Consider the following 14,945-nt stretch of genomic DNA (forward strand, 5'->3'; position numbering starts at 1 on the left):
GTAAACTCTGACCTGGTTGGGGGGGCGGTTAGTGTGCTCACCCCCCGTGTGAAACTTCTGGTGGCTTCTCCCGAGGTGGGGAGACGCAGGACTCTGGAAGTGGGGTTCAGGGAGGGGGAAGCCCGCCCGGACCCCAGTGCAACCCAAGGGTGTCGTCCCTAGGTTGGGTGGTCAGTCGCCAGGTAGTGATCCTGGGCTGGCGAGAAAGTTGTGCAGGGCTGCTGTACCCAGCACCCTGGCAAGTGTGGATTCTGGTGATACCCCTCCTAGGAGAGGAGGGTGGGATCCTAGACGGAGGGGTAGAGGGAGGAGAGCCTCGCCTCTAGCCCCTGTAGAACCTATGGGTGCGGGCCCTAGGTTGGCGGATCAGTGGCAGGGTAGAGCCCCTGAACTGATTGGAAATGGAGTGGAGACAGGTTGCTTTGCACCTGGGGCTACCGCCCCCCACTCATTATGGTTTCAGAGGCCCCTAGATGGCCTGGGGCCTGGTTCTGGCCATTGGCAGCTAAAGAACCCCCGTGGGTTGGTCTAGGCTGCCTGGGAAGCATTGGCAGAGAGATCCAAGTGGAGTCAGGAAGGTGTAGAACTGGAACATGCCCCTGCTGTTGTGGGCCTGGGTCCTTGTTCTATCGCTCCAATCAGGGAAGTACATCAAGGTATTGATTGTTCTCCCCTGGCTTTTGGCTGGTAGGGGGTTGTGTTAGACTTTTTGCCTTACGCAGGGTCATCCCTAGTCTTTTTGCCTCCTTCCGCCTGGTTTTTCTGACCTCTCGCTGTTGGCTCTAGGACTCTGAGCACTTTATCACTGCTGACCAGGGCTAAAGTGCAGGTGCTCTCCCATCTAAAGTTGGTATGATTGGCTTATACCTAATTGGCATATTTAATTTACCTATAAGTCCCTTGTACAGTGGTATCTCTATACCCAGGGCCTGTAAATTAAATACTACTAGTGGGCCTGCAGCGCTGCTTGCACCACCCACTGAAGTAGACTTCCAAACCTGTCTCAGGCGTAGTTTTCTGCCACAGGGACCTGGCATCTAAACTTACTTGCCAGGCCCAGAACTCCCCTTTTACTACATGTAAGTCTCCCCTAAGGTACGCCCTAGCTAGCCCTATGGGCAGTGTGCCATGTGTGTAGAAAGGCAGGACATGTGCCATATTGCATGGCCTGTCCTAGTAGTGACAAACAGCCTAACTTGGTGTCTCACTGCTGTGAGTTCTGCCTTCTCATAGGATTGCATTAGAAATGCCCTGCCTTATGTGTAAGGGGTATTGTCTGATTTATGAGGGGTAGCGTAGGCATGTTTGGTATGGTTGTGATGGTGATAATAAATGCTGCTTACTGGTGTGGGTGTATTTTTTATTACTATCACAGAAATGCCACTTCTGGAAAGTGCGCATTTATCTGTGCTTATGACTCTGGTGTTTTGCAGCTTGACTCCAATCTACGTCTGGGCAGAGTGACAGTTGGGCCTTTGTGCATACTTTTCAGACAGCCTGTACACAGGGAGGGTGGAGGTGTCACAGAGGTGCATCTGCATACTGAATAGTCTTCCTGGGCTGAGGCCTTGTGCTCCTTCCTGCTTCATTGTTCCCAGGGGCAGGGTGCCGTGGCCCCTGACCCCTGTAACTTTTCCCTGCATGAGGAGTGCTGCCTTGATATCCCCTTTGCGCTGAATGAGTACTCTTCTGTGCCCTCAGGCACTTCAAGGCACCTGTTTCATGCTGGAATCGCTGCTGCAACCCAGGCTATAAGTATGGCCTTAGCGCTTTGAAAAGCGCTTCCTGGATGGCCCCCAGTAATCACGGTCCCCGTAGGGGCCCGTCAATAGTCTAGAGGAGGTGCGTGCCACCCTCTTCTCCTCAAAAGGATGTCAGAGGCCCCCATTTTGTGCATAGGAGCGCCGGGGGCCCCATTGTTCATCTTCTAGGCACTGGAGGTGCCTTCATCAAGCCAGGTACTGTTAAAGGAACAATATATAGAACATAAGTTCTTACTAGAGACTTCGTCTGATTTATATGTTGCCTACCTGTTTTTGATGGTGTTTCATAGGCATATGCAAATGTTCCTTTTATGGGCATGACTTGCTAATATGTTTCCCTAACTTGCCATATTTTTTCTAATGTTCCTACTATGGGCGTTTTATGATATTCTTATGACAAGTGTTCTAATGTGATAACGTGTTTCCTGACTACTGCTTATGTTGCAGAATACTGAGTAACCTGTGTGTTATGTGTGACTACTGCTAATTTGCAGAGTAACTAATGTGTAACGTTCTGACAACTGCTAAGGAAGCAGGATAGTAATGATATGTGATGTTTGGTCTGATAATTGCGTAGTGTACAATACAGTATATTTTCATATAATCTGGTGTTGTGTTTCCTTTGTGGTGGGGATATTGCGTCACATGTGTGTGTGTGTTGTGCAAACGCTTTACACATTGCCTCCGGGTTAAGCCTGACTGCTCGTGCCAAGCTACCAAGGGGGTGAGCAGGGGTTATCTTGGACGTGTAACTCCCTTGCTCTGACTAGAGTGGGTGGGTTCTGCCTGGCTGAGGTGCATACCCTAGCCAACCAGAAACCCCATTTCTAACACACTGTAATTCATTTTCTCCACTCTTCACTTTCTCCACAAACCTGGCAATCTTTGTTTTTGCACTATATGTTTTCTAGTCTGTGAATAATGGTCTCATGTAAAAATAGTGAACCCCAAAATGTTTAGATCTGCAGCTTTTCCAAGCTACAGGCTGCTCAAACATTTAGTCACTACTGGTTGGGTTGAGAATGTCTCCTGTAGGTTATGCAGGTTTTTTCCTCTGCCTTGAGTCTCTGACTACATAAGAAATTGGTAGTCTGAATTTTTATTTTGCCCTTTGCAATCTAGTGAAGAGGCCTAGGCTGTCTCTGACAGTGCGAGGTCCAGGACTTGGCCAAGTGTGACCTCATAGCGAACAGTGAACTACTGTTCCTGTTTGGGGGTTCATCATAAAAAGCAGTGGTGCATGCATACCATGTTAATGAAGCGTAGTATGACCAGACATTTTTTATCATGTTGAGTGTGTGTGTAAAGTGAACCTGTGATACCTGTGGTGGTTGGGCTCTGTGTGTCTGAGTACTGAAGTTGGGGGGTTCCATTTTGGATGCCCCTGGTTTAGCATGGCACAAGATGAAGGGTGAGGAAATCTTCCCCTTACAGTAGAAGTGAATTGCCTCTATTCCTCTGGCTGGAGGGCGGAGAACCAGACACTGAGGTTAGGAAGATGGTGACAGTGCTACATTTATAAATTCCACACAGACTTTGTTCTCAGGGGGCCACTGATAAGTTACTCCTTAACAATGTCATTTGGTAGGTGTGAAGGGTGAGTCTGCATTTTCTGTGGTTCACGCTGAGGAAGTTTCTACACCAAGTTGTAATTTTGTCTCTCCTTGATTATCACTTCAGAGATGCTGATGATAGCCAGGCACAAAAAACTTTCACTTCAGTGTGCCTTTGTAGTGGGTGCTCCTTCTTACTGGCAGCCCCAACGCTTCTGTCTGTGACAAGCATCACTTTACACAGAGGCTATTTCTGGAGAGCAGCCTGAGAAGTACACTTGAAAGAGAACCTCTCCAAACCACATATTAAGTATGAGACTATGGGTTCACATCTCATCTGAGAAATGTGTATAAAAGAGGCATCCAAACCAGCCACTTTGTTCCACTCTTAAGTTCTTCTTGGCCTAAGAAGACCATTCTCCACATAGTATTCAAAGAACTGACTAATTTTCTGTCCCTTGCGTTTGAAGTATGTAACATGATATGAGGTGGCATAGACCATGTTGCAGCATACCCAAAGAAATAGCTATCCCTGGATGTAATGATAACAGATAAAAGTGGGGCCAGATATGATTCCTGCCTTGATAGTGCAGGACCTTAATCAGGTGAAGTGTTTATTACCAAGCCCTGTCCTGTTCTCCATATGCCCATGGAAATTCTCCCAGGAGTTTGGCTTATCCTACATAATCTGATATATGAGCGCCCACAGGTGTACCAGCTAGTGGGACCGTGGATAATCCTGAAAGGCATGGAAGTCCTCATCGGAACTTCGTCTACCATTAATGATGTTGTCTGGCAGGTTCATGTCCTTCTTCATCCTTGTCGCTGTAAAAGCCCTGGTCTAAACCCAGCAATGCCATGCCGTCAATCTAGTCTCTCCAGTAATGAGACTCGAAGGTGCAAAGAACTACTTTTAGGGCCTATGGAGGCACACACCAAGAAAGCAGCCCTGACATTCTATCATGTCTCAGAAAACTGTGAGGTTGAGGAATATATTCACAGTATATTTTTTATCAGCAGGTAAGCAACTTGTTCTGGCTTGGTTTGTGAGTTGCTGTGCACGGCCTGGATGGCCAAGATGGGAGACCTGCTTCTCTGATCTCCCATCCAGTTGTGGTGGTGGAGTGATCTCCTGGGTGCTGGTGTGCTCTGAAAGAGGTCTCAGTGGGGCCCCAGGTATCTGCCATGCCCCAAGAAGAGTGGGCACAGTGTCACCCCCCGCAGCACAGTTAAGGTGGAGATCCCCTGAGGCCAAGGCACCAGGCCTCATCTACGGCAAGATGGGGGCCCGAGGCTGAGGAATGGGACCGAGCACACCCAGCGGCCTTAGTGGGGGCTGCAACATGCCTGGGTGAAGACCCGTCAGCTGTAGGAGGTGACTGCAGTGGTCAACCACAGGAGTGTGAGGCCCTCCACAAGCACAAGGTGGGGGCAGAGTCTAGTTTTGGCACTTGAGTGAAGCTGTGCCAGCGATCACGTTGTTGGAGACCCAGTGGCCTATTGGTGAGCCCATTGGGGAGGGGCATGGATCGTGGACCCAATACTAGGGTGCGATTTTGAGTTTGGCTGCGGTTGCCAGGGTGGGCTCCTGGGTTAGAGCAACAAACCCATTCAGCACACCTTTTGCACGAAGACCCAGAGACTTTGCTGAGGCTGCAAAGGACTTGGCTGGTGCCCCCATGGGAGTGCACTGGGTGTCTGGGGACCTCCCCTGAACTATTTGGGGAAAGGCTCTGGTGTGGGATGTTTGAGGGATGTAGTACACCCTTGCCTCTTGGGACCTTTCATTCTATCCCTTACCTGCCTCCTGGGGTGGCAGCATCTGATTTCCAAAATCCATGGGGGTTGGGAAGCGCAAGCAGGATTTCAGGGCCATAGTGACAATACCCACCCTCCTTCCATCCACCGGGGTTTGACTGCTTGTGCTGCTCTGGCAATGGTTACCTGGGGCGAGCGGGTCAGGCCCACCCCATGACACATTCTGCGGGTTGGTAGACTGCAGTGAAGAGAGGTAAGCCCCTGGGCTGAGGGTCTTTTGCAACTCTCAGGATTTCCCAATTGATGCAACCTCAGGCATTATGCTTCACAACAAGGGTCCCCAAGCCCAAATCAAAATGGAGAAATACAGAGCCCCCATGGGGGAAGCGAGAGGCCTCCCTGGAGGAGACCTTCACAAATCGGTCCCACACAGCAGAAACAACATTTCATATTTCAGGCCATTCAGGACTCCAAGGCTGCACTGGAGACAAAGAGTGGAGAGGTCAAGATTGATGTGGCCCTGCTGAAACAGGCCCACCAAATGGGTGTAGACCAAGGGACGGAAACGAAAGATAGAATCTTCAAACTGGAAGGCACTGTATAGGGACTCTCCTCTGAGGTGACCCACCTATCTCAAACTCTTCATGTCTCATCATAATAATCTCCAGTTTTTCATATTCCTAGAGGGGGTGAGGGCTCATCATCAGAAACATTTTTGGACCAGTGGATCTGGCCCTGGATAGATGATACTCACCTGTCCTGCTTTTTTATTGAAAGAACCCACAGATCACGGGCTCAAAAGCCTCCTCTGGGAGCCCCCTTTGCCATATGATAGCCACATTTTTGAATTACAGAGACAGAAATGCGATCCTAAAAGTGGTGAGGGCAAATGGTCATCTAACACATCCATCTGGTTGCATTATGATCTTTCCGAACTACACTTACCATGTCCAATCCCAGCAGAACTCCTTTGATCAAGTGAAGCAAAAACTTGCCAATATGAATCTTTCCTATATGCTCCTTTATCCTGCATTTTTGCAGGTACTTTACGATTTGAAGTCATACTTCTTTGACACCACGGAGGAGGCATGGGCCTAGCTTATGGAGCAACGTCCTCTTACGTAGCAACAGCCTCTAAGGTGGCAGATGAACACTCCCTCAAAGCCCGGGAGGTGAGGACCAGGTGGACTTACTGAGATGAGGCATTGTAAGCGATTCAGACGGCAGAAACAGGGGTCGTTGGATTCTGAGATGTCCACAGAATCGGAGGGGGAACATCAAAAGCAAAGTGAGGCTCACGGGTTACAGTCCCACGGGACGCCCTCGGGAGCTACCACTGATGACCAACATCTGGTGACTGGGCTGGAGCCCGAGGACAATGGGGACGCTACCGGTGGCCACAGTGTACAACTTAATTTTGCATGCCAACACCATCACATCCTACTGATATACTTTGTATATACTACTCCTCCAGCAGAGCTGGGATTGGTTTATTGTTTTTGTCACCTAGTTACACCATTCTCAAGTTTGATTTGGTTTTAGTTTGGGGGTTCAGGCGACAGATGCTTCTTCAGGGAGGGTAATATTCGTGTGGATGGTAGGGGGTTGCTTCTGGTTGTCGGATATTTTGTCCATTCCTGTTGCTCATTTGTTCTCACTATTAAGCTTCACAGTTCACATACCCACGCAACCCACTCTGGCCCATATTTATACTTATTCACGCAAAATTGAGTTAACTCAGTTTTGCGTGAAAAGGTATAGTGCCAGCTAGCACCATTCCTAGACGCTGGCAGGGCGCCATATTTATGGAATGGCGTTAGCAGGTGCTTATGCCCTGTTAGCATCCTTATAAAGGATGCTAACAGGGTGGGGGAGGCATGGGGGAAACCAGAGCTGTGCGCCAAATTATGGCGCTACACTGTTTAGAGCCAAAAAATGCCTTTAAGCAGTGTAACGCCATTTCCTGGTGCACGACCAACATGGACATGGCTCCTGTCTCAGTAAAGACAGGAGCCATACCCACCACCCCAATGGCTATGCCCAGGGGACCAATGTCCCCTGGGCATGGCCCCTGGGGCCAACGCCATGCAGGGGGCCCCAAGTCAGGGCCCCCGAGCAGGGAAAAAAAAAGAAAGAAAATATACTTACCGGGACTTATCTGGGATGGGTCCTCCATCCTGTGGTGTCCCTCAGGTGTGGATGGGGATGTCCCTGGGGCCAGGGAAGGGCACCTGTGGGCTCTTTCCATGGTCTTTGACCATGGAAATATGCCTACAGGTCCCCTAATGCCCGTCCATACCTAGGGAAATTATTTAAGGCCCCCATCCACCATGCTAGCTTTTAACACGGGGGATAAATATGGTGCTAAGGCCATATCATTGTTTTCTGGACGGGAACGCCTACCTTGCATCTCATTGACGCAAGGTATGTTTTCACATCCAGAAAATGACATAAACTCCATAACCATGGCGCTAGACGTGACTAGCGCCAAAGTATAAATATGAAGTTAGGCTTGCGCTGAATTAGCGTAAAATAAAATGCCGCTAATTCAGCGCAAACCGAGAATAAATATGGGCCAATGTGAGCCCCACTGTGGGCTTTGACACTGCAACATCTTTATCAATGTAGGACCATCTGAGCCTTCCCCTCACCCCCATCACTATCAACCACCACTGACACCATGCGTGCCTCCATGGTAATGACATGGAACATTATTGGGCTTCTAGACCAAATTAAAAAGAGGGGCGGTAATGCAGTTCATGCACCGGCACACCCCAGGGATCTTAAAACTCAAAGAGACTCGCCTTCAGGGTACTAACTGCCCATTCCTGGCCCACAAAGCTTATGAGTGAATGTTCCATGCTAGATATTCCCTGGGTTCCAGAAGGCCACACTCCTTCATAAAACTTTGCCCCTGGTGGTTTCGAAGGTCTCCTGAGATGCATATGAGGTGTTCCTTGAAGTCTCCTTGGAAGGCACCCCCTACAATCTGATATGTGTGTCTGTCCCACCCACAATGGCCTGCCCCACACTTGCGAGCCTTAGGGAGCTCATACGTGCCCTGTCACATGGGGTAATGATCATTGGATGAGACATCAATGATATTATGATTGATCAAGACTGGCACACACCCATTGAAGCACCGGAGAGGTTATTGAGGGTTTTGTCTGATTGGGTCACTAGATTAGGGCTTACTGATGTGGAGATTATGGCATACTGGACACTGAAGATATACACATGCTTCAGTGGCACATGACTTGATGTCCTGCCCCGGACTCATGCACACAACTGGTTCAACCATACAACCCCAGGGAATATCTGATCACGCACCAGTGACAGCACACTTCAGGGCCCCTCCAACAAAGGACAGGCCCACATCGCATCTGAAAGCATGGCTTCTGATGGAAGAGCACGTCTCCTCTTTGCTTAGGAACTAAGGGCATTTCTAGATACAAACAAGGACACTGTAGACTTCCCTAGTGTGCTGTGAGGAGCCTGTAAAGCTTACATCAGAGAACTTGCCTGTTCATGTGTTCAGGGCAAGGACTGCGAAAGGCTGACAAGGATCATAGAGCTTGAAACATCGCTATTGTACAAAGAACGCAGCGCACAGGGCCACCATACAGAAAAAAAATGCAATGACGCATGTCCTTAGACAGGGCCTCCTTGTGTCAGCTGTTCCTGCAGGAGGCCCACAGATGCTGGATAGACTCCACTAGGAGTGTCTATATATGAGGGGATAAATCCAGTAAACTCCGATAGGAATTGGACGATAGTGGAGAAGGCCACTGAGATCGCATCTGTCTTCACACAATATCATAAGACCCTATACAGAGAAAGCACTCAGTGGTGTGAGACCACTTGTACACTAGTTGTGAACATATTGCTGCCTTGTCTGTCGAAGGCCGACAGAGACAATCCTGAATGGCCATTCACACCTGAAGAGGTAGGTGAAGTGCTTTTCAACCGAAACCCAAGGCTGAATGGATTTCTGGTGGAATACTACCATAATCTCCATTCTGAGATTCTTTCCTTCATCCTAGGTATGTTCACAGAGGCAATCGTAAGGGACAATTTCTGTCGGAGATAGACCTAGCAACTCTGCTGGTCTTGCCAAAACCTCCCCAGACCAATGTGCCTCATACCGCACCATCTCACTTATTAATACAGAGGTTGAGCTCTATGTGAAACTGTTGGTTAATCATCTTCTGCGGGTTATGACCCAATTGGTCGTTCCAGACCAGTGGAGTTTTATTACACACTGCAGCACAAGACATTGAATTAGGAGAGTCCAACTTGTTCTGGTTCCTATTCCACCAATAGCCGATTGAGCAGCACTTAGGCTTATTGTTAGAAATGGGCTTTTTGGTTGGCAGTCAGGTTACCCTCTGTCCAAGCAAGAACCCTCACTCTAGTCAGGGTAAGTCACACACAATCCAAAATTAGCCTGTGCCCACTCTCTGGTAGCTTGGCACGAGCAGTCAGGCTTAACTTAGAAGGCAATGTGTAAAGCATTTGTGCAATAAATCATACAATACCATAATATAACACCACAAAAAATACACCACACAGTGTTTAGAAAAATATATAATATTTATCTGGGTATTTGCAGGTCAAAACGATTAAAGATGCAATATGAATTTGTAAAGATATCACTGAAAAGTGATATAAAGTGTCTTAAGTCTTTAAAAAGCAAACAAAGTCTCTTTCAAGCACAAAGTACCTGGTTTCTGGTGGAAAATCTCCGCAAAGGGCCGCAGAAGAAGAGATACGTGGAAAAATGGTGTGTGCGTTGATTTCTCCCCAGCACACACGGACTTGCGTCGTTATTTTTCACGCGGGGAAGTCGTGCGTCGTTTTCTGGCGTGCGGACAGTCTCTTTCTGTGGATCGCGGGGATTACCAGATGTCCCGGGTCTGTGCGTGGATTCTCCTGCTTGTTTTCCGGCTGCGCGTCGTTCCGCGGGGCTGTGCGTCGAAATTTCACTCTCACGGCAGGCGTTGCGTCGATTTCTCCTTGGAAGTTGGGCGGCATTGTCATTGCGAGGCCGTGCGTCAAAGTTTCGGTCGTCCCGAAGGCGTTGCGTCAATCAGCGTCAGTGTGCGGCGTTTTTCTCACCACGGAACAAGCTGTGCGTCGAAAATTTCGGCGCACGAAGCGTCCAAGTGAAAAAGAGAAGTCTTTTTGGTCCTGAGACTTCAGGGAACAGGAGGCAAGCTCTATCCAAGCCCTTGGAGAGCACTTTTACAGCCAGACAAGAGTTTCAGCAAGGCAGCAGGCTAACAGCAAGGCAGCAGTCCTTTGTAGAAAAGCAGACAGGTGAGTCCTTTGAGCAGCCAGGCAGTTCTTCTTGGCAGGATGTATTTTCTGGTTCAGGTTTCTTCTCCAGCAAGTGTCTCCTGAGGTAGGGCAGAGGCCCTATTTTATTCTAAGTTGTGCCTTTGAAGTGGGGGTGACTTCAAAGAGTGTCTAAGAAATGCACCAAGCCCCCTTTCAGTTCAATCCTGTCTGCCAGAGTCTCAGTAGGGGGTGTGGCAGTCCTTTGTGTGAGGGCAGGCCCTCCACCCTCCCAGCCCAGGAAGACCCATTCAAAATGCAGATGTATGCAAGTGAGGCTGAGTACCCTGTGTTTGGGGTGTGTCTGAGTGAATGCACAAGGAGCTGTCAACTAAACCTAGCCAGACGTGGATTGAAGGGCACACAAAGATTTAAGTGCAAAGAAATGCTCACTTTCTAAAAGTGGCATTTCTAGAATAGAAATATTAAATCCGACTTCACCAGTCAGCAGGATTTTATATTACCATTCTGGCCATACTAAATATGACCTTCCTGCAACCTTCAGGTCAGCAGCTGCCACTTCAACAGTGTATGAGGGCAGCCCCAATGTTAGCCTATGAAGGGAGCAGGCCTCACAGTAGTGTAAAAACAAATTTAGGTGTTTTACACTACCAGAACATATAACTACACAGGTACATGTCCTGCCTTTTACCCACACAGCACCCTGCTCTAGGGGTTACCTAGGGCACACATTAGGGGTGACTTATATGTAGAAAAAGGGGAGTTCTAGGCTTGGCAAGTACTTTTAAATGCCAAGTCGAAGTGGCAGTGAAACTGCCCACACAGGCCTTGCAATGGCAGGCCTGAGACAAGGTTAAGGGGCTACTGAAGTGGGTGGCACAACCAGTGCTGCAGGCCCACTAGTAGCATTTAATCTACAGGCCCTAGGCACATATAGTGTACTCTACTAGGGACTTATAAGTAAATTAAATAGCCAATCATGGATAAACCAATCAATAGTACAATTTACAGAGAGCATATGCACTTTAGCACTGGTTGGCAGTGGTAAAAGTGCCCAGAGGTCAAAAGCCAACAACAACAGGTCAGAAAAAATAGGAGGAAGGAGGCAAAAAGTTTGGGGATGACCCTGTCAAAAAGCCAGGTACAACACTTATCAATGTTGAAAAAGCTTTTGACACCCTGTACTGGTCATTCCTGGAGAAAACTGTTATGAAGATGAGCTTTGGCCCACAGTACGGGCCCATGTTAGGCTCCTGTAGGCAACCCCACAGGCTCAGGTGAGAATGAACGGAGTGGTATCACCCAAATTTACCATCCGATGAGGCACCAGACAGTTATGTCCCATGCCCCCCTCTTATTAGCGCTAGGTATTGAGCCCCTGGCAGCCTGAGTGCACTGCGATGCACAGGTGTGCGGTTTTGACTGGGAAGGATCAGACTATATGCAACAATGTCCTCCTCTTCCTCTGCCAGCCTGCCGTGATGAAGCCTCGATTAAGCCACATCCTAACTACCTTTGGCTCGGCCTTCAGACTGAGGGTCAACTGTGATAAGTCCCTCTTGGTCCCCCTGCTGGGCGACTCACAAGACGAGACGTGTCACCCAGGGATCCCCATACATCACCTTAGTTTCCTCTACCTGGGAGTGAACACTTGATATGTAGGGCCCAGGAAGATAAGACCAGGTGGGACAATCCACCTCTTAATCTTATGGGCAGAATTGCCCTATTTAAGATGATGATACTCCCTTGGTTGCTTTACACCCTTCAAAACGTCCCCCTTCACATTCCATAGACCTGGTTTAACACCCTGGTATCGCTCGTAAGGTGGTTCCTGTGGGCTAATAAGCTCCTCAGAGTTACTTTTGGTGAATGCATCCATACCACCTATGACTAAGGACTCACCATGGTGGACATTCATCCATATTACTAGGCAGTGCATATTGTGATAGTAAATGACTGGTTACACGGGCTGGGAGGACCTGACGTACCAGTGAGAAAAGGTTATAATTGGTGTGGAGGACATAAAACATATTTTGTATGGGGCCCTAGTCCATGAACTTCTCCCAGAACCTACCTGTTGGAAAATGGGTTATTGGTAAGGGAAGGTAGCTACCTACACTTAGCAATAGGCCACTAACCTCCACTTAGGTCCAGTTAGGTCTCAGTAAATTAAACCCAGCTCAACCCTTGGTAGCTTGGCAACGAGCGACAAGGCTTAACTTAGGAGACAGAGTCTAAAGTATTCAAATATCACAAAACAGTAATTAAATAAAACGCAGGAAACAGTTTAAAAATCCAAAACCAATTTATAAAAATAGATTATATTTGTATCTTTAAAATGACACAAAAACAAATAAAATCGGATAAGGGAACCGGAGATGTGAATTTTTAAAGAATTATTCTAGCGCCTAGAAACAAAAAGCGCCAATCTGGTCATCTGGTCGCACCTTGACCGGGGCAAAGTCAAAGTTTAAGTCCGAACGCGATGGAGCCTGGCTCGGCTACAGCCCGCAGGAGGCCTCGGTCAAAAGTTTACCTTCGCACTTAGTCGTTTTTCTGAAGATTTTCTTCAGCGGGACGAACCTGCCAGTCCAATCCGACCTCCTGGAACTCTTCTACGGATACGTGTCACGGGAGCCCTCGGTGGAGATTTTTACTTTCGGACTTAGTCGTTTTTTCGAGGTGAAAATCCTTCGACCGGGGTAAACCTGGATCTTGATCTGAGGTCCTTGGAGCCCTCCTCGGATACGCTGGCTGGGACGTCCCAGTCAACTTTCTACGTTCGGACTTAGTCTCTTTTTTGGAGATTTTCTTCACTGGGACGAACCTGCAGATCAGGCCGGGTCGCGGTTGAGGCAAGCCGGCTAGAGTTGCCGCGGCAGGTCGGTCCTTCTATGGAGCTTTTTTTCAAAAGTTCTCCAAACTTCTCCAAACTTCTGGATCTTCTCCCAGATGTTCCTTTAAGGTTCTTTTGGGGTCCACAGCTCACCCCAAGGTTCCGGAGGCTCTGAGATGATCCTTGGGGGTGTGGACTACAACTCCCAGAATGCACCTGGCGCAAACTCCTTTTTGGCCACTGGGCAGTGGTCAGCTGGTTGGTTTTTCAGGGGTTGGTGCAGGGTACTCTGGTTAGAAATTTTTCACCTGTAGCAAACAGGGAGTCCCTCCTTGAACCAGTTGAAGCCACGCAAAGTCCTTCTTGTGGTGAAACCCAAGTGTGCAGCTGGTGCAGTCCTTCAGAGTGCAGCGTCCAGGTGCAGGCCAGGGGTCCAGAAGGGCACAAAGGGCACACCTTAGGGGTGACTTATATGTAAAAATAAGGTAGTTAAAGACTTTGGAACTATTTTTAATTCCAAAGTCGAATTTGCATATGACTTTAATTTAAAAGCAGCCAGCAAGGCAGGCCTGCCTTTAATATGACACTGGGCACCTCAGCAGGGCACCTATGGGTGCACTACCTATGCTGGGGTCGCTAAACCTATATGCCCTACCATATACTAGGGACTTATAGGTAGGTTGACTTAGCCAATTATAATTAGCCTAATTTGCATACTGCTTTTACACAGAGCACAGGCCCTGGGACTGGTTAGCAGTACCCAGGGCACCATCAGAGTCAGGAAAACACCAGCCAAAAGTGGAAAATAGGGGCAAAAAGTTAGGGGGCCTCTGCAATCAGCCCTGTTTTCTCACACTACCAAAGAAGTGATCTAGGTGTGAAGAGTGGCATTGCGTTGGATAAATTGGGACAGAAGACTTACATTAGAGACTCCTCTGTGGGCGGCCCGCTGGATGGGATGAGTGGTAAACCTCAAGGGATTCCATGGGTAGAACCAGGTTGGCATTTTGTGCCTAAGAGATGTATAGGATAAGGATCACATTCGCTCCTTCCAGGACCAACAGACTGAGTTCTGCATGCATAAATCATAAATCTTTCTATACTTACAATTCAGGCATACCCTTTCCAAATATCACAAAGACATTGGGGATGTCCTGGAGTACAGCCCACTTGAGGTACGAGTACTTACTGGGGGAAGGCAGGATTTCACAAATCTATAAAACCCTGGTTAAACACTACACTGATCAGAAGGGCACCTTGAGAGGACGGTGGGAAGAGCGGGTGAGCCACCTGGATGAAATGGACTGGTCAGACACGGTATGATGCCCCCACACTTTTGTAATCTCTCGGCTTAGGTTCATTCAGTTTAAATATCTCCACCTGGCATTTCTCACTCCTTATCAGCTCTGGAAGGCCAGGGTGTATCCTTCACCTACATGTCATAGATGCCTGGAGACCAGAGGGAATTTCTCACACACAGTATGGGCCTGCCCTGTGATACAACAGTACTGATCATGCATATTCTCCACACTCCCCAGGGTGATGAGATTGCATATCGAGGTAAACCCTAGGCTTGCAATATTGGGCATTCTGAGGATATGGGGGGCCCTATAGGGCTAGGACACTGATGGGGATGAGTGAATTGCTAGCCAAGAGGGACATAGCCAAACACTGGAGCTCCCCTATTGCTCCGGCATGGGGGAAATGTATGGAGTGATACACAAAGCTGGAAGAGAC

The sequence above is a fragment of the Pleurodeles waltl genome, chromosome 1_1 (assembly GCF_031143425.1).
Source record: "Pleurodeles waltl isolate 20211129_DDA chromosome 1_1, aPleWal1.hap1.20221129, whole genome shotgun sequence".
Classification (NCBI taxonomy): domain Eukaryota; kingdom Metazoa; phylum Chordata; class Amphibia; order Caudata; family Salamandridae; genus Pleurodeles; species Pleurodeles waltl.